Raw genomic sequence first — 22,681 nt, 5'->3', positions numbered from 1 at the left:
ACTCCCAATGACCTTGTAGTACATCACAGGTGAATATGACAACAGCAATCTCTTCCTTTGTAGAGGATGGGGAGGAGTCCCCATGTCCTGCAAACTCTGGAAACTCAATGCTGGGGCTAGGGATTGGAGGCTCCCCAAAGAGCCTCACAAGAAGGCACTGTACCACTCTAGAAGGCCCTTGAGGTAGTCCCAGGACTGCTTGGCATTGGTACCACATGTGTCCTTCATCCATTCCCGGAAGACATCTTCATCTTCCTTAGCACCAGAAACTGGCCAAGGACCATATAAGCCTTGTCAAAGCCCCTTCCTCCAGCTTCTTGCCCAGAACTTCACCAATCCTGGCCAGGCTCCCTGGTGGCCTCTTCCCCCCACCCCCATGGATTCTGCCATGATATCTCAGTGCTTTGGGGAGGTTATCTTCATCAGTTTAATTGGTAGCTTTAGCTCCCATATAGCTCCTCCTGCCACCCAACCACTCCCACTGATGCCTCATCCCACTCCATATGATCTTGATCACAGCAGTCCTTTTTAAGTTTGAAGATCATGTAGTGTCAATCTTCCAACTTTATCCTTCTTATTTTAAATCATTTTGGCTATTCTAAGTCCTTTGTATTCTCATATACATTTTAGAATCTACTCCTCAATACAGACAAAAGTCCTGCTGGTAATTTAAGTGGGATTACACTAAGCCTACAGAATTGGTATTTTAACAATATTGAATCTCCTGATCCATACACATGGTACATACTCCATTTATTCAGGCTAATGGTTCTCAGCTGTGCCTCATAAGGGACATATGACAGTATCTGGACACATTTTTGTTTATCATAACTCAGGAGAAGAAACTAAAACTGAAATGAAAAAGTGAGTGAAGATAAATTCATGAGATATCAAAATTTGTGGATAGAGCTAATGCAGTACTTGGAAGAAAATTATGGCACTAAAAAAGAAAGTTCTTAAATCAATGATCTAAGCATCCACTTTAAGAAACTGGAAAAGTAAGAGCAAATGAAATTCAAAGTAAGCAGAAGAAAGAAACAATAAAGGATCAAGCAATAAACCGAAAAGAGAGGGAAAAATAGAGAAGATTAATAAAGCCAAAACCAGTTCTCTGAAAAGGTAAATAAAACTGATAAACTTCTAGTCAAGTTTATCAAACAAAAAAATATGATATGATATATTTCCTTATGATAGATAAGGACTATTGGGGATATTGGGAATGAGAAAGATGACATCACTACAGATTCTACAAATATCAAAGGACTAATAACTGACGGGGAATTCCAACCCATTAGGATACCTGAGTGGCTCAATTGGTAGAGCATACAACTCTTTTTTTTAATTTCTTTTATTTTTTTTTTTAATTTTTTTTTTAATTTTTTTTTTTTATTTTTATTTATGATAGTCACAGAGAGAGAGAGAGGGGCGCAGAGACACAGGCAGAGGGAGAAGCGGGCTCCATGCACTGGGAGCCCGACGTGGGATTCGATCCCGGGTCTCCAGGATCGCGCCCTGGGCCAAAGGCAGGCGCCAAACCGCTGCGCCACCCAGGGATCCCTAATTTCTTTTATTTATTTATGATAGTCATAGAGAGAGAGAGAGAGAGGCAGAGACACAGGCAGAGGGAGAAGCAGGCTCCATGCACCAGGAGCCCGATGTGGGATTCGATCCCTGGTCTCTAGGATCGCGCCCTGGGCCAAAGGCAGGCACCAAACCACTGCGCCACCCAGGGATCCCTTTTTTTTTTTTTTTTTAGCATACAACTCTTGATCTCAGAGTTGTAAGTTTAAGCCCCATATTGGGTGTAAAGATTATTTAAAAATAAAACCTTATAAAAAAGAAAACAGAATTCCAAGCCATCAATAGCAGAACATTAAACCAAACGCAGTCCTCTGAGCACAGGACCCTATACAAGCGCACAAGTTGCACAGAAAAGTCTACTCTGCTGGTTATAGAATTCTAGATAACTGCTTTTATTTTTTCTTTCAATATGTTATTATTTCTTTTATTTTTGTGTTTTTGTTTCTTCCAGTACTTTAAAGATGTTGCTATGCTGTTTTTTAGCTTGCAATTTTTCTAATGAGAATTCTGCTCTCATTATCTTTGTTTCTCTATATAAAATGGGTCTGTTTTCCCTTTAATGCCTTGAGGATCATCCCTTTTTCATTAATCTTAAGCAGTTAGTTATAATGAAGTCTGATGCAGTTATTTTCTTTGTGTGTGTGTGTGCTTTGATTTTTTTGTTGAGCTTATTAGATCTCTATGCTTATAATTTTCATTAAAGTTGGGATAATTTTAAGCTATTATTTCTTCAAAAATTCTTTGTTGCCCCTTCTACCTAATTTTCTTTGGGGACTCCAATTACCCAAAAATTGTATCAATTGAAATTTTCCCATATATCACTGACACGCTGTTCTCTTTTCATTTTTCCAGTCTCTTGTCACTGTTTAATTTTGGATCATTTTTATTGCTGTGTCTTCAAGTTGACTAACCTTATCTTCTGCAGTGTCTAATCTAATAGTAATCCCATTCAGTTCATTATTCATCCAGATACTGGCTTTTTCAACTCTAGAAGTTTGATTTGTCTTTAAAAAATGTATGTTACCTAATCTGATCAATCTTTCTACTTTCTTAAACATATGGAAAGCTATAATAAATATTTTAATTCTAATATCTGTGTTGGTTCTAGTTATACTTAGAGTGATTAATTTTTCTCTCCATACTCAGTATTGAATATTTTCCGGCTTCTTTATATACCTGTAATATTTTATTAGCTGTCACACATTGAACATTTTACTTGCTAGATGCTAGATAATATTATATTTCTATAAATATTCTTGAGCTTTATTTGGGGACATAGTTAACTTATTTGGAAACAATTTGATCCTTTCAGGTATTGTTTTTAATCTTTGTTTGATAGAGCCAAAGCAACATTTCATATAGGGACTGACTTTCCCTACTACAGGGGTGATATCCTTCTGAATACTTTACTTATGAGTTTTTATGAAAATTATGTAAATTACGAGGGTTTTTTTTTTTACTTTAGTTAGTAGAGAGACAAACTATTTCCACCCTTGTATGAATAGAAGGATCATTTCCTCTGATTCTTACCCTTAGTTTTCTCATACAAATATGCTGATCATCACTCAAATGAATATTCAAGATATCTGGAGTTTACTCTTCTTTCTGGTACTCTGCTCTATGCACTCTAGCAGCCTTGGCCATCCCAAATTTCTAGCTTTATCTCCTCAACTTTGGGAGACAACTAAGCTTTGCCTGGGTTCCTTCTACCACTGCTACTTGTAAACTCTCTTTAGGCAATAAACAAGGGCTCATTTTGTTTCTCTTGTCTCAGGGATCACTGTATGTGTTGCCTGATAACCAGGGCCTTAAAGTAATTGTTTATGTATTTTGTCTAATTTTTTAGTTATTTCTGTCAAAGGTGAGGAAAAATAAATATGGACCCTGCTACATCATGCTGTCTGGAAGTAGAAGTACCTCTCTAGCCATCTTTTTTTTTTTTAAGATTTTATTTATTTATTCATGAGAGACAATGAGAGAGAGACAGAGACACAGGCAGAGGGAGAAGCAGGCTCCACACAAGGAGCCCTATGTGGGACTCAATCCTGGATCCCGGGATCACGCCCTGAGCCAAAGCAGACACTCAACCACTGAGCTACCCAGGTGTCCCTAGCCATCTTTCAAATTAGTAGTTTTCAACCCTGACCACATTAGAATTACCTGGCATTGGGAGGAAATTTAAAAAATGGATGTACAGTATCTACTCCAGACCAGTTAAACAAGATTCTTTTAGATTGAGGCCCTAGCATCCATATTCCTTAAAAATACTCTGAGTTTTCTCATATACACTAGGGTTAAAGAACCGTGGATTTAAAAATAATTATTGCATTTAGGGGCACCTGTGTAACTCAGTCGGTTAAGCCTCCAACTCTTGATTTCTGCTCAGGGCATGATCTCAGAGTCATAAGATTTATTCTGATTTTAACTTAGCATCACATGGCATAGCTCTGAGTCCATTCCTGAGATATTCTGTTGTACTTATATCTTTTTTTTTCTGTTGTACTTATATCTATCTGTTTTATAGATTTATGCAGTCTCTGGCACTAGGAGTTCATCTGCATTTGGGTCACATAGCAGTGAACAAATGGATAAAAGAAGTTTAGAAAAGTTAAAGCAGAGACCACTATGATCTTAGAATATTGAGACAAATGATGCCATTACTGTTAATATTTGGAAGATAAATTCTTATCGTAAATGTGACCTTAGGTGGTTTGAAGGGGTTGCCTGTAGAAAAATGAATTGTCAGAAAGAATACAGCATCTTGACATGGACTTTCATTAGGTCCCATAATTGTGGTTTGCCAATGAAACATACCATCCCCAACTGGATGTGCAGAACATTGTGCTGGAGGGTCATGGTCCAAATCACTAAGTTCCTTATTAATCCATTTCAGCACCATAGTCTGTGCTTTTCTTCCAGCTCCTCACTTTCTTGGTGTGTGCTCAAAGGTCCAGCCAAAACTCTTGATTATCCAGGTGGCAGGGAAGGATTGTTTCTTTCACACCAGTTCTGCCAGACACAGAGCCTCCCTCAAGCTGCGGCCTCAGCCTCCCCATGAGGTAGCTGGTGCCTCTAGGCCCAATGGAGCTCATGCATGTGACACCTCTCTCTCTTTCTAAAACAAAAAAAAACTATTTCATTTATAAATAATTCTGAGAGACTTTGGTGTTCTGTCACTCCAACCAAGACATAAGGCAGGGAGGCAGTGTAATGCTATAGAAACTTTTAAAGCAGGGAACTGTCATATTTAGATCTTTCCTTTAGAACTGTGTGACAACCATATGGGAGATGGGGTTAGGTGTGTTGAATGAAGATACAGGGGATCATTGAGAAGCTAGGGTCAGAGGTAATGAGGGCCTGAACTTGGGCATTGGTAGTAGAGAAGGTGAAGAAGGGATGAACTTAAGAATTTCTGAAGTAGAAGGGATAGGATTTGCTGATCAAGAAGGATGAAACAAGAGTTACTCTTAAATTTCTAGGTCAATTATGGAGTGAGTAATAATATCATTAACTGAGATAGATAATATGGTATGAGAAGTAGGTATCAGGGAAATGAATTACTTCAGTTTGGGACATCCAAAAGTTGTCTTGTAGAACCATCTCTGACCTGAAATTTTTCTGAGCCATAGGAGAGAGAAAACATTTAGAGCATATCTTCTGAATGTGCTGTAAAATTTTTAATAGGTGTATCTTTCTCTTTTATTTGACTTAGGTATATATTAAAATATATTTACATTTCTTGTGCATGCATCAGTTAATAGTAGAATAAAGTAGGTATCTTGTAGATGACAAGGTCAGGGATTATTGTAGAGATTTGTTAATGCTTATTTATTTATTGAGGCTGTGGGAGCATTCATTTCTCCCTCTTTTGGACAAAACCCCTACATTCCTGGGGAAGTGGCAATATGGTGGAAAAGCAGGACTCAACTCACCTGGCCCCACAAACTTACTTAGATAACTCTCAAAACATCCTGAACACCTACAAATTCGACCTGAGATTTAAAGACAGAATAGCTGGAATGCTACAAAGAGAACAGTTGTTGCTTCTAACAGGGTAGGAAGGTGAAAAATAAATAAAAAAAGAATAAAGTGGGGAAGGGAAACTGTGAGTAGCCGGGCTAAAGCAGAGTGGCAAAAGCCTCCAGAGCAAGAAAGCCCAGCCCCGGAGAAATGGGAACTTTAAAAATCCACACCGGAGTTTTCCCTGACTGAAAAGTGCTTAGCAAGGAAATCGGGCAGAATCGCAGGAGGGACAGTGAAGGCTTAAGATTCCTGAGTAACTATAAGTGGAGGGGGGCCCGGGGGAAAGCTCACTGCAAACTGCAGTCAGATATCGGTAAAAGGCTGGAGCCCCGCATTCCTCCAGGGCATTTGGGAGAAGCCAGTCAGTTAGGTGGACCAGGTCCAGAAGGAGGTGGCTGTATCCCATTCCCTTCAGGAGAGGCAGTCCCCGGGAGCACGGGTCCAGTGGCACAGGGCCCCAGATCCCAAGGCACCCAATAAAACAAAGTCAGAGATCAGGCATTCCCCCTAGTACAGGAGGAAGAGGGGACGGCACAGTAAAGCAAGAATTCTCCTGCCTCCAGGCGCCCTGCAAGCTGTGCACCCACACCTGCCCCCAGGAGCATCTAGGCCAGTGCGGACTGGGAGACTGTGGTTAGTTACTCGAGGGAGCTCCATTCTAGAGCTGGAAACCTGGCTGCCACCATTGTAGTTTTTCCTCTTTGTTTCACCTTGTGCCTGGGAGAGGCAGGACTGCCAGGGAACAAAAGCCTCACAGGATGAACAGCTCATACTGAGCCCAGCACCTGTCCAGGGGTGGGACATCTCTGCAAAGGCACCTGAGAATCAGCACAGCAGACCCCTCCCCCAGAAGAACTGCTGGAAAAACAAGGGAAGAGCACGTTTACTGACAAAGGAGCACTGGAAAGCTCCAGGACTGAGGGAAAATAGTATATAGAACTACAGGGTCCTTTTTTTTTTTTTTTTCCATTATGACTCGTTTTTATATCAGACTAAAAATGTCCAATATTTTTTCTCTTTTCCCACCTAAACTACAATATTTTACCAGCTCTTCATTTTTAAGTTTTTTCCTTTTTGACTTTCATATTTTCACAATTACATGTCTTAGATATATTTTTCACTTTTGGATTCCCATCAATGTATTCAATTCAATTTTGGTAGATATATGAAATATGGGTGTTTGTTTTTTGTTTTTGCCTCGTTTTGTTTTACAATGGAACTTCGTACCTTCTAAAACATGACCAACATACACCCAGAACCAAGTGGAACACCATGTTGGTTCATTCTGTGAGATTATATTCTCTTCCGTCCCATTCTGCCCCCCTCTTTTATTTTGTTTATGTTTTTGTGGTCAATGTTGGGGCTTTATTTTTTTTTTATTTTTTATTTTTTTTTAATGTTGGGGCTTTATAGAAGTATTGCTGGTTTATATAAATTTGGGATTGAACATCTTCTAACACACATAACAAAATACACTCAAAATAAAAAGGATCACCCAATAGGACACCTTAGGTAGACTACATTCTCTCTCCACTACCACTTCCTCGTCACCATTATCCGCCCCCCTTTTTTCCCTCTATTCTCTACTCTTTTTTTTTTCTTTTTTCTTCTTTGTTTTTGGATTTTTATTTTTACTACTTTGTTTTTAAATTTGTTTTTCACCACAGTGGTCCTTTTGTTTTATTTTTTTCTATTCTTATTTTTCTTTAATTTTCTGGTTTCTGACCTCTTCAGAATCATCCAGGGTGTATTTTACTTAGTTTGTGGTTGATATTCTTGACTCAGGCCGCTCATACAGCCATTCTGCATTGGGCAAAAAGACTAGAAGGAAGAGTTCACCACAAAAGAATGAAATGGTATCAGTACTCTCTGCCACAGAGTTACAGGATTTGGATTTAAATATGATGTCAGAAATTCAATTCAGAAGTACAACTATGGAGCTACTGGTGGCTCTGGAAAAAAAGCATAAAGGACTCTAGAGACTTCATTATTGCAGAATTGAGATCTAATCAGGCTGAAATTAAAAATAGGTTAAATGAAATGCAATCCAAACTGGATGTTCTAACTGTTAGGGTTAATGAGGTGGAAAAGAGAATGAGTGACAAAGAAGACAAGTTGATGGTAAGGAAGGAAGCTGAGGAAAAAAGAGAAAAAACAATTAAGAGTCCACGAGGAAAGGCTTGGGGAAATAAATAATAGCTTGAGAAGGAAGAATATACATCTAATTGGGATTCCAGAAGAGGCTGAGAGGGAGAAAGGACTATAAAGTGTATTTGAACAAGTCATAGCTGAGAACTTCCCAAATCTGTGGAAGGAAACAGGCATTCAGAACCAAGAGATAGAGAGGATGCCCCCCCCAAAATCAATAAAAACCATTCAACACCTTGACATTTAATAGTGAAACTTGCAAATTTCAAAGATGAAGAGAAAATTCTTAAAGCAGCTCGAGACAAGAGACTCTTAACTTATATGGGGAGAAATATCAGATTAACAGCAGACTTCTCCACAGAGACCTGGCAGGCCAGAGAGGGCTGGTGTGATGTATGCAGGGTACTAAATGAGAAAAACATGCAGCCAAAAATACTTTATCCAGCAAGGCTGTCATTCAGAATAGAAGGAGAGATAAGGAGCTTTCAGGATAGGTAGAAACTGAAAGAATATGTGACTACCATACTGGTTCTGCAAGCAATATTAAGGGGGACCTGTAAAGAAAGAGGAAACCCAAAGAAACAATCCACAAAAACAGAGACTGAATAGGTAATATGATGACACTAAATTCATATCTTTCAATAGTTACTCTGAATGTGCATGGGCTAAATGAGCCCATCAAAAGATGCAGGGTACTGGAATTGATAAACAAGCAAGACCCACCTATTTGCTGTCTCCAAAAGACTCATTTTAGACCTAAGGACACCTCCAGCCTGAAAATGAAGGGATAGAGAACCATTTACCATTCAAATGGTCCTTGAAAGAAAGCTAGGGTAGCAATCCTCATATCAGATAAATTAAGGTTTATGCCAAAGACTGTAGTAAGAGATGAAGAGAGACACTATATCATACTTAAAGGGTCTATCCAACAGGAAGCTTTAACAATCATGAATATTTATGCCCCTAATGTGGGAGCTGCCAAGTATATCAATCAATTAATAACCAAAGTAAAGACATACTTAGATAATAATACACTAATAGTAGAAGACTTCAACATGGCACTTTTAGCAAATGAAGATCTTCTAAGCAGAACATCACCAAATAAACAAGGGCCTTTAAATGATACACTGGGCCAAAGAGATTTCATAGATATATATGGAACTTTCCATCCAAATGCAATTGAATACACATTCTTCTCAAGGGTACATGGAACTTTCTCCAGAATAGACCACATACTGGGTCAGAAATCAGGTCTCAACCAATACCAAAAGATTGGGATTGTCCCCTGCATATTTTGAGACCGCAGTACTTTGAAACTAGAACTCAATCTCAAGAAGAAATTTGGAAGAAACTCAAACACGTGGAGGTTAAAGAGCAAACTACTAAAAGATGAATGGATCAACCAGGAAATTAGAGAAGAATTAAAAAGATTCATGGAAGCTAATGAAAATGAAGATAAACCATTCAAAATCTTTGGGATACAGCAAAAGCAGTCCTAAGAGGGAAATACATCGCAATACAAGCCTCCCTCAAAAAATTGGAAAAAACTCAAATACATGAGCTAACCTTACACCTAAAGGAATTGGAGAGAGAAAATCAAGTGAAACCTATACCAAGCAGAAGAAAGATAATAAAGGATCGAGCAGAACTCAATGAAATAAAGACCAGAAGAACTGTAGAACAGATCAACAAAACCAGGAGTTGGTTCTTTGAAAGAATTAAGATAGATAAACCCCTAGCCAGCCTTATTAAAAAAAAAAGACTCAAATTAATAAAACCACAAATGAAAGAGGAGAGATCACAACCAGTGCCAAGGAAATTTAAATGATTTTTTAAAAGATTTTATTTATTCCCCCCCCAAAAAAAGATTTTATTTATTCATGAGACACACACACACACACACACACACACACACACACACAGAGGCAGAGACACAGGCAGAGAGAGAAGCAGGCTCCATGCAGGGACCCCGATATGGGAATCGATCCCAGGACTCCAGGATCAAGCCCTGGGCTGAAGGCAGGCTGAGCCACCCAGAGATCCCTATAAATGATTTAAAAAATATATTATGAGCAGCTATATGCCAACAAACTAGGTAATCTAGAAGAAATGGATGAATTTCTGGAAAACCACAAATTACCAAAACTGGAACAGGAAGAAATAGAAATCCTGAACAGGCCAATAACCAGATTAATTTTGAAGCAGTCATCAAAACCTCCCAAGACACAAAAGTCCAGGGCCAGATGGCTTCCCCAAGGAATTCTATCAAACGTTTAAAGAAGAAATAATACCTATTCTACTAAAGCTGTTTCGAGGTATAGAAAAGGAGGGAATACTCCCCACTCATTTTATGAGGCCAGTATTACCATGATTCCAAAACCAGACAAAGACCCCACCAAAAAGGAGAATTATAGACCAATATATCTGATGAATTCAGATGCAAAAATAATCACCAAGATACTAGCCAATAGGATCCAACAGTACATTAAGAATATTATTTACCATGACCAAGTGGGATTTATCCCTGGGATGCAAGAGTGGTTCAACACTCATAAAACAATCAACGTGATAGATCACATCAACAAGAGAAAAAACAAGAACCATATGACCCTCCCAATAGATGCAGAGAAAGCATTTGACAAAATACAGCATCCATTTCTGATTAAAACTCTTTTAAAGTGTAGGGATAGAGGAAACATTCCTCAGCATCCTAAAGGCCATGTATGAAAAGCCCACAGCGAATATCATTATCCATGGGGAAAAACTGAGAGCCTTTCCCGTAAGATCAGGAACATGACAGGGTTGTCCACTCTCACCACTGTTATTCAACATAGTACTAGAAGTCCTAGCCTCAGCAATCAGGCAACAAAAAGAAATAAAAAGCATTTGAATTGGCAAAGAAGAAGTCAAACTCTCCCTCTGATGACATGATACTGTTTATAGAAAACCCCAAAGACTCCACCCCAAGATTGCTAGAACTCATACAGCAATTTGGCAATGTGGCAGGATACAAAATCAGTGGTATTTCTATACACTAACAGTGAGACTGAAGAGAGAGAAATTAAGGAATAAATCTCATTTACAATTGTACCCCAAACCATAAGATACCTAGGAATAAACAGAATCAAAGAGGTAAAGGATCTGTAAAACCACAGAACACTTCTGAAAGAAATTGAGGAAGACACAAAGAAATGGAAAAACATGCCATGTTTATGGATTGGAAGAATAAATATTGTGAAAATGTCAATGTTACCCAGGGCAATTTACACATTTAATGCAATCCCTATCAAAATACCATGGACTTTCTTCAGAGAGTTGGAACAAATCATCTTAAGATTTGTGTGGAATCCGAAAAGACCCTGAATAGCCAGAGGAATATTAAAAAAGAAAACCAATGCCAGTGGCATCACAATGCCAGATTTCAAGCTATATTACAAAGCTGTGATCATCAAAACGGTATGGTACTGGCACAGAAACAGAAATATAGATCAAGGAATAGAATAGAGAACCCAGAAATGGGCCCTCAACTCTATGGTCAACTAATAATATTCAACAAAGTGGGAAAGAATATCCACTGGAAAAAGGACAGTCTCTTCAATAAATGGTGCTCATAAAATTGGACAGCCACATGCAGAAGAATGAAACCAGACCATTCTCTTACACCATACACAAAGATAAACTCAAAATGGATGAAAGATCTAAATGTGAGACAAGAATCCATCAAAATCCTAGAGGAGAACATAGGCAACAACTTTTTTGATCTTGACCACAGTAACTTCTTGCAAGATACATCTATGAAGGCAAGGGAAACAAAAATGAACTATTGGGACTTAATCAGGATAAAAAGCTTTTGAACAGCAAAAGAAACAGTCAACAAAACTAAAGACAACCTACAGAATGGGAGGAGATATTTGCAAATGACATATCAGGTAAAGGGATAGTATCCAAGATCTATAAAGAACTTACAAAACTCAACACCCAAGAAACAAACAAAAAAATCAATCATGAAATAGGCAGAAGACATGAACAGAAATTTCACCAAAGAAGACATAGACATGGCCAACAAGCATACAAGAAAATGCTCTGCATCATTTGCCATCAGGAAATACAAATCAAAACCACAATGAGAATGGTGAAAACTAACAAGACAGGAAACAATGAGTGTTGGAGAGGATGTGGAGAAAGGGGAACCCTCTTGCACTGTTGGTGGGAATGTGAAATGGTGCAGTCCCTCTGGAAAACTGTGTGGAGGTTCCTCAAAGAGTTAAAAATAGAGCTACCCTATGACCCAGCAATTGTACTACTGGGTATTTACCCCAAAGATACAAATGTAGTCAAATGCTGAGACACCTGCACCCCAATGTTCACAGCCGCAAAGTCCACAATAGCCAAACTGTGAAGGAGCCACTATGTCATTTGACAGATGAAAAGATAAAGAAGATGTGGTCAATATATACAATGGAATATTAGCCATCAGAAAGGATGAATACTTACCATTTGCTTTGACGTGGATGGAACCGGAGGGTATTATGCTGGGTGAAATATGTCAATCAGAGAAGGACAATCATCATATGGTTTCACTCATACGTGGAATATAAGAAATAGTGAAAGGGATTATAAGGGAAAGGTGGGAAAAATTAGAGAGGGAGACAAGCCATGAGAGACTCCTAAGTCTGGGAAATGAACAAAGGGTTGGGGAAGGAGAGGTGGGTGGGAGGTTGGGGTGACTGTTGATAGGCACTGAGGAGAGCACTTGATGGGATGAGCACTGGATGTTATACTATATGTTAGCAAATTGCACTTCAGTAAAAAGAAATGAAAAAAAAACACCCTACATTTCTTTTAGAAAATTACCTTTTTTCCCCATTGTTCATTAAAGGAAAGGTCAATTAAGGTCTCCCAGCTATATGATGCTGATGAGACTCACATTAGGACAATCTGACTGTCTTCATAAACATCGCACATATTTGGTGGTGCCACATAAAGTAGAAAAATGGTTGAAACCAGGTGTTTCCTGGCTCCTTATTGTTTCTTCTGCCCTTTCTGAGCCTATTCTTTTGAGTCTTCAACTCTTCCTTTGATTCTGTGGGTCTTCCCTTCCAGCTATCCTTAAAAAAAATTTAATTTAGCCAAAGTTGGCTTATTCATCTTTTCAAAAAGTATGTATGGAATGCCGGCCATAATACTGGGTGTTGCAATAGAATGAAGAGTAGGATTATTGAATAAAGGCTCTACCTTCACAAGCTTAAGTTTAATGAAGTTGTAGGAATGGTGAGGAGATACACAGCATATATATATATATATATATATATATATATATATATATATATATATGATAAAGTGATTTCTGATGTTAATAAGGTTTATAAGGAAAATAAAATAAAATCATTGATTAGAGAGGGACCGAGCAGGTTGTGAGAGAACTGTAATTGTCAAGCCCTAAAGTCAGAATAAGCTTGGAGTGTTTGAGGAACAGAAGGATGACCAGGACCGAAGGAGCATGCTGAACAGAGGGAGAGTGGCAGGAAATGAGAGAAGAGGTGAGCTGAGATCTTGTAGACTGTGGTAAGAATTTGATTTGCTTTGGAAAACCAATGTAGGGGTTGAAGCATTAGCATGACATGATCTCGAAAATGTTTTAAAATATCACTCTGCTTTTGTAGAATAGACTTTAGGAGGCCAAGAGTGGAAGCAAAGGAGGCTGCTTTGGAGACTGTTACAGTAAGTAGACCAGATATGAGATAGTGGTTATTCATATTGTGGTGGTAGCAGTCAGGCTGGTAAGAAGTGAATGGAGTCAAAATATATTTTGGAAGGGCACCTGGGTGGCTCAGTCGGTTAAGTGTGTGCCTTTGGCTCAGGTCATGATATAGGGGTCCTGGGATAGAGTCCCACATTGGGCTCCCTGCTCAGCAGGGAATCTGCTTCTCCCTTTGCCCCTCCCCCAACTCATGCTCCTGCTTGAGCCCAAGAGTGCATGTATGCACACACGCTATCCCTCTCCCCCTCCCTCTCTCTTTCTCTCTCATGTGCACAAAAATAAACAAAATCTTTAAAATATATACACACACAGGAGGTAGAGCCAACAGAATTTGATGGTGAATTAGATGAGGAGGTATCAGAGGCCCTTTTCATAAAAAGTATTTAAACCTAAATTTTCTCTAAGAAAATTAAGTCTATTTAAACAAAAGATTTTTTTCATGTTAATGGGGAAAAAAAGATTAATTTTTCACCATGCCCTCAGGAATTAGTTCAGGGATAGGCACTTGACTCAAACAGATTTCTTCAGGGGCCTCCTGAAAGAGGCAGCCTCTCTTCTAATGCATGCAAGCCTCAGATCTGTAGGGCCTCCTGGCAGATAATTCACTGCATTGAAGATGCTGAAAATAAAATCAGAACAGAAAATGACTGAGATGAGAAAGATAACTTCACTGTTGGAGTCTTTGTATTAAGCTATATTTGAAACCTTGGGTTGAAGTTTTCTGCTTAACCGTAGTTGAAGTTTTTTCCGACTCATTATGGGGGTGGTGGTTAGGTGATATGGGACAGGGCTGGAGGTCTCTCCAATGGAGGGGACCCTGGATAATATAAAAAACACCTTCACAGAGGGTTGCATATGATGACCAGATGGAGAGCCCCATAAATAAAGTGTTTGTGCTAGATCTCACAAAATTCCGTAATTTAGATTTTGATCAGCAACATTTATGGCAGCAGCAGTATCATTGTTATGATGATTGCATTTATAATTTGCATCATTAATAGTTTTTACTGAGCACTTGCTACATACCAAGCCATATCTTAAGCAATTTATTAACATAATGTCATTTGATCCTCACTGCAATTCTGTGAGAAAGATATTATTTTCCTTTTTATAGAAAAGTTAAATAATGTGGCACCATATCACAGTTACAAAATGGTAGAAGTGGTGCTTAATTGGCAGGTGCTAAATCTGTGTTTCATGTGCATTGGAGTAATTATTTTTGTCCATCTTGCTTTTAAAATATTTCTTTTCAATGGCCCTAGATTTTCTTTTCCTTAGAAAACAAACTAAAACAAGAACAAAAAGCCTGTGATAGAGCTTTGACAAATATGGTCTGGTCTCCAAATTAGCATAACAAGTGTAAAATGTCATTTATTTTAATATAATAAGCTCCATTATCAAAATTTGACCTTGGGAGGGTTTGCTTGCTTTTTTTTTTTTTTTTTTTTTTTTGAGGTTTTTTTTTTTCTAATTCATACAGTCTAAGTCCTGAAAGCACGGAAAAATGAATGACCTGTTTAAAACAAAAAGAGGCATACCTGGATGTGACTGAAAATCTATCAGAAAAACATCAAATAGTTCCATATTCAAATCAATAAAAATGGGTGAATTGTACATTTCAAAGCAGAATCTGGAGCACTGTTCAAATAACAAATACTTAAAACAAGCTGGGCTCACTGCCCAGAACAATAAACACATGAATTCACAGAATGGGGCGATTTTGTCCACTCTGTGTGTGTGTGCTTATCACACACTCACATTCAACTGTGCAACATTAGCTCAGAGAAAGTGGAACCAAGAAATGTCAATATGAACAAATGATCTTAGTGTACAAACAGAAATAGTATTTTATACTATTTTATACTATTTATAAATATTTTAGCATCTTTCTTGTTTCCAAAGTATTTAAATCTATAACATCTTTTTGCCTTCTTTCTATGCATATCTTGACTTTGGAATCTCCAACTAAATAGCTTTATTAATTTCAACAAGAAAGGTTTTCATGGGGGCACCTGGGTGACTCAGTTGGTGAAGCATCTGCCTTCAGGTCATGATCTCGGGGTCCTAGGATCCAGCCTTGGCATCAGGATCCCTGCTGAGTGGCAAGTCTGCCTTTTCCTCTCCCTCTGCCCCTCCCTGCCTACCCCCTGCTTATGTGTACATGTGTGCTCACTCTCTGTCTCTTTCTCAAATAAACAAACAAATAAATAAATATTTTTTAAAAACAAAGGTTTTCGTGGATTGCACATATCTTCTAAAAGAAAAAAATATTCTTGGTAGTAATTAAAAGCACATTCTGGAAAGAGAACTCTTAAGCAATGTATTATACAGAATGGTCTTACAAAAGTACTATTTATTTGGTCCTTTAATTGTCACCATAAATCTAGGTCCTACTGTGTAGACTTAAATAAATGTTCTAAATTATTTTTCTTAACTGCAAAGAGAATAATAGCTTCTTTTTGAATGAGAGAGCTAAGTCTTTAACTATACAGCATCACCTTGGATTGAGGGAAAGTTTAGGAGCCTTATGAATCAGTCGTCTATTGCTGCATTGCAAATTATTCCAAAACTTTGTGACTGTAATGGTGAATTGTATGTGTCAACTTGACTGGATCACAGGGTCTCCAGATATTTGGTGAAAAATTATTTCTGGGTGAGTCAGTGAGGGTGTTTCCAGATGAGATTAGCAGTTGGAATTGGCAGACTGAGGAAGGCAAATTGCTCTCCCCACTGTAGATGGGCACCATTGAATTCCTTGAGATCCTAAATAGAACAAAAAGACAGAGGAAGGGAGAATTTGCTCCCCCTGCCTGGGCACATGAGTTGACACATTAGTCTTCTAACCTCAGACTGGGATTTATACCATGGGCCTTCTGGTTCTGGAAACAACATCAGCTTTCCTGGGTCTCCAGCTTCTAGACAGCAGATAGTGGGACTTCCCAGCCTCCATAATTGCATGAGCCAATCCCTTATAGTAAGTCTCGTTCTGGTACCAAGAGTGAATTACCAGGGATCATTGGGGGCTACCTTAGAGACTGCCTACCACAGTCTACATCCATTACAGAAATGCCTGGAAATTCGAGGAACAACAGGATTGGCTCCCTTCCTTCCTTCCTTTTGAAAGGAAGGAAGCACAAAAAAAGAAAGGATAAATGGAATCAGAGCTGAGGCCAAAGACTATGCCATGTTGTTTCCATCTGTATCTACAGAACAAAAAACATCAGATTCTACTTCCTCAATCACCCCTCCAAGCATCCCTGAAAGATATGGTCAACAGTGACTGGTTCCAGCTATCTTCTTGCATGCCGCAAGGGTTGAGGAGAACAGTGTCTGGACAGTGTAAACTGTTTGCAGCACAAGAGGTACACTGGTTGAAAGGCTCTGCCTTAGATAACCTATTGGGAGACCACCTTGTATATGCAGTTTACGGTGATGGTTTCTAACCACAATGTGTTTAGCAAAGTTGGCTTGCGAAAAGATCCTCGTTGGTGTATCCATTGTCTCTCCTATGTACCACCATGTAACAGTACTTGCCACCAAATTAGAGTATGTTTTTAATATAAATTAGCAAAGCTGCCCTCATACTGGTTGCGGCTTGGTAGAGCCAGAAACTGGGGGCATATATCCCATTAACATACTATTTATAACATTACTTATGTTATTAGTAAAATTAATAACTACTGATTTTTAAATTAATAACTTTCGTAATTATTTTTCATTATTGCATTATTTCACTCTTGAAGTAATACTTAAACTTTTATAATTCAAAGGATTAACAGAATTTCCACATGTAAAACATATAAGGACATTTTCACTCCAAATTATACCTAGAAAATTTGCCTGTATTTGAAGATGAATGTTCAGATAGTAACAAAAATCTACGTGGCACATCCTATATGTATTAGTGGCATGCTCTGGTCATCAGATACTATGGTATCCACATAAGCACAAGTTCAGAGATGTAAGAAAGCATTTGAAGTAAGCATTCAGCTATTGAGTTTTTTTTTTTTTAATTTTTATTTATTTATGATAGTCACACAGAGAGAGAGAGAGAGAGAGAGAGAGGCAGAGACACAGGCAGAGGGAGAAGCAGGCTCCATGCACCGGGAGCCCGATGTGGGATTCAATCCCGGGTCTCCAGGATCGCGCCCTGGGCCAAAGGCAGGCGCGCTAAACCGCTGCGCCACCCAGGGATCCCGCTATTGAGTTTTCTAAAACTGAAGCCAAATGGCAGATTTTGGCTCAATGGCAGTGCTGAACTTTGGTGCATCTCTAAATTTTATACCTTCTTCTTACTCTTCTAGTTTGACACAGGGGCTAGTTTTTCTCAGCCTTCAACTTGAAGAGCCTCAGCTCTTCAATGGCTACAACTTTTTTTCTCTTTTCCTTGCTCCAGGAAAACCTTAAAAGCCATTTGTATATTTTAAGACTTTTGTGTATCTTACCTCCTTCTGTCTTGGCTGGCCCCCAGGACCTCTCTTCCTTTTACCCCATCATCTCAGGACTTGGTCTGTCCACATCTCCCAGGCAGAAATTGGATGTCAAGGAAGACTGGAAAAAGGGCCCAATCTCTGCAAATAAAGAAGCAGGAACTGAGGTAGACAACTGGGGCCCTACTTTTGGTTGAACTGGGCTGTTATACTTCAGTAAAAGAAAACGGGAAGCAGAGTCTGGCCTGAGATGAAGGGACTGTCAAGAGCCTAGAAAATGGTTCAGCCCTTCAGACTGAGGTTCTGAGCTGTGATTCCCCTGTCCTGTTCAGGGGGTAGATTTTAGAAAAAAGTGGCACAAAGGGTGGCACAAAAGACCCAAGATTAAAGAAGCAGACTGGTCCGGTGAGACAGATTTAAGTAGAGGCAGAAGGCAGGCCTAGGGTGCCCCATCACCAGGAATAAGACAAGTCCTAAAGGGATATGAAAATGCCTGGTACCTGCAGACAACCTAGTAGGTAACATAAATGAGTGAAACAGGTCAGGTGTAAGACCATATGGGGTAGTGTTGGTGACTGTGTGTATCTGGAGCATTGATGATCCATCTAAGGACCAACCTTTATCTGTGAGCCTGATTTTGTAAGATAGGTTCTGTCAGCAAGGAGCACCTCTAGATAGTTTGCACTGATACAAGATTAGGTTCATGGTCTTGTGGATAGGCAGCTCTTGCCAAAGGAGAGGCTCCAGTCTGGTGAAATTTCCTAGCAGCTTGAATTCAGTAGAATGTGCATGGAGGATGTAGCATGGCTACTTTGATTTCTAGAGCCAACTATGGTCCAAGAGATGGAGGGACTAAAGGTGAAGTGGATTTCATTTTTGACTTGAGTATGTAGATGCCTCAGAGAGTTGAGGCTCAGGGTTTTCTTAAGAGGGAAGGTTCCTAAAATTTCCATTCTAGTGAAATTGCTTTGGCAGCAATACATAAGATAAATTGTTCTTTTTACCGTCTCCCACCATCTTCTCTCCCCATACTGTTCTACCACCTCCCCAATGCCCTATAAATCACAGGAACTTGCCCTTGAGCCTTCCAACTATTTGGGAAGGAGGCTGGGAGGAGGCTGGAGAGTTACTTCTGCCTTGTGATATCTTAAAGGTGCCACCTGATCTGGGTAGTTCATGATGCAGAGAGAGCTGTTGCCAATAAGGTCAGCAAAACATAGCACTAGGGGATACCAGTAGAGAAGCATCTAAAGGTTTGGCTCTTGTGACGGCATCCAGGATGAACAAACCAGGGCCCTGAGCAGAGGGCAAGGAAGCACTCACTCCCAAGATCTTGCAAATGCAGAGGCAGAGCCTGCCTTTATTTAACATCTTGATATTTTGTTCATCATGGATTTTTTCTCAATGATTTTGTTTTTGAAAAATACTGCATTAAGATATCACTTATCCTGATTGCTGAATCTTTGGCATCCCTCAAATTTTGCACCACAGGTAAGGTGGTGCACTTCTTTCCTTACCGGAGGTCCAGTCTTGAACACCTTTACAGTTGAATCAAAAGCTTGATGGGGTGCCTGGGTGTTTCAGTTGGTTAAGCATCCAACTCTTGATTTCAGCTCAGGTCATGATCTCAGGGTCCTGGGATTGAGCCCTGTGTTGGGCTCCCCTCTCAGCAGAGTCTACTTGAGATTCTCTGCCCCTCCCCTCTTTTGTTTTCTCTCTCTGTCTCTCTCTAAAATGAAATAAATAAGTAAATCTTTTAAAAACATTTTATTTAAATTCAACTTGCCAGCATATAGTATAACACCCAGTGCTCATGCCATCAAGTGCCCTCCTTAGTGTCTGTCACCTAGTTACCCCATCCCCCCATCCTCCTCTCCTTCTGCAACCCTTTGTTTGTTTCCCAGAGTTAGGAGTCTTTCATGGTTTGTCTTCCTCTCTAATTTTTCCCACTCTTTCCCTTCTTTCCTTTGTGGTCCCTTTCACTATTTCTTATATTCCCCTTACGAGTGAAACCATATGATAATTGTCTTTTCCCTATTGATTTATTTCACTCAGCATAATACCTAAATAAGTAAATCTTAAAAAAAAAAAAAAAAAAAAAAAAAAGCTTGAACCAGTCCATCAGCACCAGGATCTTCTGGCTTTGACTTTTCCCTCCATCTCTTGAGAACTTACCAAAGCCAACATATACAGGATGCAATAATTTTTCTCTGTATATTATAACTTCTGATTTACAGCTAACTAGTATTTCTGTACTTATTGTTATATCACAGACCTAGCCTAAAATGGGGATACTTTTATCTAATTAAAAGAGTATTTAATGCAATTGTTGAACTTGGCGATGGTGAAAGACTGTGAAATATGCTAATTTTTTTGTTTAGGATTGTCATTGATATTGAACTCCACAGTATTTTGGCTTCTTATACGCTAAAATAGAAATTAAGACAAAAGTGAATATGCACATGTGGAATCTTTCTCATTAAAATTTTTTCTTGATTGTGTGATGCTTTCTGAGACTACATGTCAATATGTATGAATCCTTGCCAGCTGGAACAGAGGACGAAACAGCTGTTCTAAACTGACAAGAAATTGGCTTCCAGTAATTCTAAGTGTAGAAGAGGGAATTTATCTTTCTTGTACATTTGCCTTTGTCCTGGGAGTGATTACTTTGATGAGACTCATTAGTTGTGCAGATTTGAGCCAAAAATCTACCAGGGATAGCTCCTGATATTTGTTAAGTAACTGCGATGCAAATATTAGATTCTGTTTAATAGTGACAAAAGTGGACCTGGGAGAGATGATATTCTTTTATATAATCACAATAATTTAATAATTTTATCATTCTTAGGAGATGCACCCTGAAATATAGGGGTGAAGAGTCTGCATCTTACTTTCAAATGGTTCATCAATAACACACTGTGACACACTAAGTGTGTGTGTGTGTGTGTGTGTGTGTATAGAGAAAGAGGGAAACAAATGTGGCAAAATGTTAGCAATTGGTGAATCAACTAAAGGATTTATGAGATTTCATTGTACTATTTTTGCAGTTTTTCCATATGTTTAGATTTTTTAGTTTTTTTTCAAAATGGCGGTTTAAGGGCTGCCACCCTGGCTTAGTGGTTTAGCGCCGCCTTCAGCCCAGGGTGTGACCCTGGAGACCCGGGATCAAGTCCCACGTCTGGCTCCCTGCATTGGGCCTGCTTCTCCCTCTGCCTGTGTCTCTGCCTCTCTCTCTCTTTGTATCTCTCATGAATGAATAAATAAAATCTTTTTTAAAAATGGCAATTTAAAAAACAGATTTATGTTCTAAATAAATATATCTACATATACTTAAGTATATATTAAAAAATATATACACACATACATATGAATTATAACACTGAACTTTTAAAACTTTATGTATAATTTCTGTGTATCCTTAGGTCCAATCTGTAGAGGAAACAGAATACCAGGGATTCTCAGTGTCTGCCAGAATTTTAAATCCAGAGAAATCCATCTTGGATTATATGAGGATAAGCTAATAGGTGGCATGTTACAAGAAACAAAGGCAGAGACCATAGCTATATGGATGCCTTCTCGTAAGCAATGTTTTCTAATTCAGAATTGAATCCAAGCTCTAAACCAGGATCATGCCCTGCCCTTAGTTATCATCTCTATGAGTCTTTAAAGTGGTTTGGGTTGCCTGATACACTCTCCCTGACCTTGGACTGGAAGTGCTTGTCCCTTTCCTCGAAAATGACTCACGTTTTAGTGATGGTGCAATTGTCATGAATGCCTTGGAAGCTATTTGTAAATTTATTCTACTATTGTTTCTGGTTCTAGAAATTTCTTTATTAACCCTCATATCAATGGCTTTAATTTTTAAGGCCAAATATCTATGTGCAAAGCAAGGAGAAATATCCATGTAATTATTCACACAAGTCTCTCCTTACTATTCCAGCCCCCTTCCTAGAAATTTGCATACCACATTTCTTGTGCAATTCCCCCTCCTCTAGCATTAGATACATGTAAATAGTGGGTGTTGAAAAAACGAGGGGGAATTGTATGAGTAAATTACCACCAGCTGTCTGAAGGCTTGGTCATAATTTCTTTCCTTGTGGTTTTCGTTACAGCTGACAGACAAGGGCGGCAAGTAAAGGAGATGGGTCTGAATACACACACACACACACACACACACTTCCCTCAAGACAGGGGGAGAAGGTTGGGAGACAAAGGGAGGAATACAAGATGGAGGAAATATCCACTCCTCCCTCTCCCCAACTCTAGCTAGGAAGTGAGGGAAGCAGCTCATCCAGCTTCCTTGTCAGTGCTTTGGTCTCATATGATAAATCAGAGAGCTGAGAAGTAGAAAATCTGGGTCACTGGCCTAGCCCTAGAGTGCAGCTTGGAGCAGAACTGAAATTAAAATTCACAACATCCATAGGGGATTGGAATCCTGCCTGGTATGCAACCATTAATAAAAAAAATAGCTATGATTTATCAAATGCTTAAAATGTGCTGGGCAAAAATTAAACGCTTTACATTTATTATCTCATTTTGTTCTCACAACTACCCTATTAGGTAGTTATTATCATTAACCTTCTTTTACAAATGAGGAAGCTAAAGCAGTTTTTAACTTGTCAGAATCACGGGGTTGGAAATTGGTGCAGGAGGGGAGATTTGAAAAGCTCCTGGATTCTAGAGCCAGGAATCTAAAATACTCTGTTATGATGCCTGTTAGTGACATTGGGCAATGCTG

At 39.0% G+C, this 22,681-nt stretch overlaps 1 protein-coding gene and 1 pseudogene across 17 annotated transcripts in view; one reads left to right on the top strand and one right to left on the bottom strand.

Annotated features, from left to right (window-relative positions):
- PDE4DIP (phosphodiesterase 4D interacting protein) overlaps nucleotides 1-22,681 on the top strand; it is a 221,081-nt gene that overhangs the window by 5,636 nt on the left and 192,764 nt on the right. The gene's annotated exons all lie outside the window — the stretch shown is intronic.
- On the bottom strand, nucleotides 3,999-4,607 carry LOC144324610 (ubiquitin-conjugating enzyme E2 D3 pseudogene; annotated as a pseudogene).

Source organism: Canis aureus, chromosome 12, assembly GCF_053574225.1.
Source record: "Canis aureus isolate CA01 chromosome 12, VMU_Caureus_v.1.0, whole genome shotgun sequence".
NCBI classification, from domain to species: domain Eukaryota; kingdom Metazoa; phylum Chordata; class Mammalia; order Carnivora; family Canidae; genus Canis; species Canis aureus.
This window is presented reverse-complemented; position numbering and strand designations above follow the sequence as displayed.